The sequence below is a fragment of the Cynoglossus semilaevis genome, chromosome 12 (genome assembly GCF_000523025.1).
Source record: "Cynoglossus semilaevis isolate Cse_v1.0 chromosome 12, Cse_v1.0, whole genome shotgun sequence".
NCBI lineage: Eukaryota > Metazoa > Chordata > Actinopteri > Pleuronectiformes > Cynoglossidae > Cynoglossus > Cynoglossus semilaevis.
This window is the reverse complement of record NC_024318.1, coordinates 16,449,539-16,451,571: the sequence shown is the minus strand read 5'-3', so window position 1 is coordinate 16,451,571 and position 2,033 is coordinate 16,449,539. Positions and strand designations below refer to the sequence as shown.

Here is a 2,033-nt window from a genome sequence, read left to right as displayed (position 1 = left end):
CCCTCTCTCCCTCCCCGACACACTGAGCGACAACACAGCCAACACAGAGCAAGATGCTATTTCAAGAACAGGGGGTCATTTGGAGGAATTTGGTTCTGGTCCAGGTTTTCAGCGTCAGAGGATCACTTCCATCACTTGCAACGGTGTTGTACATACAGTATAAAATACTGTACGACGGGTATTCAATTTTTTTTGCCGAAATCCAAGCTGCGGAGGCAGCTCTTTCAAAATAAGAGTGCAGAAATCTAACTTAAATCAGTGTTTTAGTTTCAACCTTGGGGTCACATGAAATGTCTACTAAAAGTTTGCTAGTTACAAATTTTAAAAGGGCCACCGGTTCTGGATCTTTTATCACAATACTCGACTGATTTTTTTAGAAGGGTCTGTTCGGTTTACCACAACTAGTTACTCATCACACCCTAAACTCATTTGGGTTTAGGGGCCAGATACAGCCTGATTAGATGTCAAGTAGGCACAGACCAGAACAATCATAGCATAATTATCTATAAATAACTATAAGTCCATGTTTTCCCCTTTGGATTTCCTCCAAATAGGAACAAGTATATTAGAAAATATACTATATATTTATTTATATATATTATATTATATATATTATAATATATATTTTATTTATATATTATATATACATATATTTATATATTATATTTATTTATATTATATATATATATATATATTATGAAATATAATTTGACAAAACATCACGAAAATGAAGCGTTTGTGCATTTTTCCCCACCTTCAAAATTCATCAAGTGGACCGGATTGAACCCCCTAGTGGGCCGGTTTTGGCCCACGGGCCGTACGTTTGACATCCCTGCTCTTCATGTTAGTATATATTATGAAATATAATTTGACAAAACATCACGAAAATGAAGCGTTTGTGCATTTTTCCCCACCTTCAAAATTCATCAAGTGGACCGGATTGAACCCCCTAGTGGGCCGGTTTTGGCCCACGGGCCGTACGTTTGACATCCCTGCTCTTAATGTTAGGCCTGTTGGATCTATAATTAGGACGACTTGGCCCCCCTACTCTTTTGAATGGTGATTTTCTCTGTTTCTACCTCCTGTGCTGCCTTGCCCAGAATTTGACTGCGCTAAAAATGGCGCATACCCATCATTCCTTTAGATTAAGTGTTCTCAATTGTGGAGTCCACCTTTCTTTGTGGGACACAGGAGGACACACACACACACGCAGACATTTTTAAGCAAAGTAAAGGTGTGTATGTGGGCTTAATTAGGGGGATGAGAAAGAGCTGTAATTGGTCTCGCCTCCCGCAGTGCGGCTTCTCGGGCTCCGAGGATCCCAGGGAAAGCGCTCTGTATTAAGTGCGCAAGAAAGCATATTTTGTCCTCCTCCGCTTCATTTTATTGTCGCGGCCATTGTTACAGCCGGAGAGAGGACTGAAAGAGTCAAGGCAGACTGAAGGGCGCGAGCCTCAGAGCCGGCCGGTGGCAGCACACGGGGTTGTGCAAACAGGGAAGACCGGCGTTCCCCCGGCTGCGTCGCAACCCTGTGCGACCATGCTGGAGGTCAAAGGTCACTCCCCCCGTCACCAACGGTGGTCAGAAAGTGGGCAAATTGGAGATGGTTTGTCCAACAATCATGTTCTCCTTTTGGGGGAGCTTCAGAGAGGGGCTTCTGACCCCGCTAACGTCTCCCCGAGATGAGCTCGAGGAATTCTACACAAAACATTTGTGACCACCTCCCTGCCATCGCCCTTACGTAAGGGAGGGGGTGCCGCTCTCTCCCCCCTTTTTCCAAATCTGGTGGGTATACCCTTGACATTAGACACTAATCCATCACCTGATAGGGAGAATGAAAGTAGTTATTCTGCTGAGGCCACCAGCTGATAGAGAGAGATACAGAGATACAGAGAGAGAGAGAGATAGATGGATGGATGGATGGATGGATGGATGGATGGATGGATGGATAGATGGATGGATGGATAGACGGATGGACAGACGGATGGATGGATGACTGGATGGATGGATAGACGGATGGACAGATGGATGGA

At 44.2% G+C, this 2,033-nt stretch overlaps 1 protein-coding gene across 1 annotated transcript in view; it reads right to left on the bottom strand.

Moving 5' to 3' along the window:
• fbxw4 (F-box and WD repeat domain containing 4) overlaps nucleotides 1-2,033 on the bottom strand; it is a 16,174-nt gene that overhangs the window by 8,895 nt on the left and 5,246 nt on the right. The window lies entirely within an intron of this gene.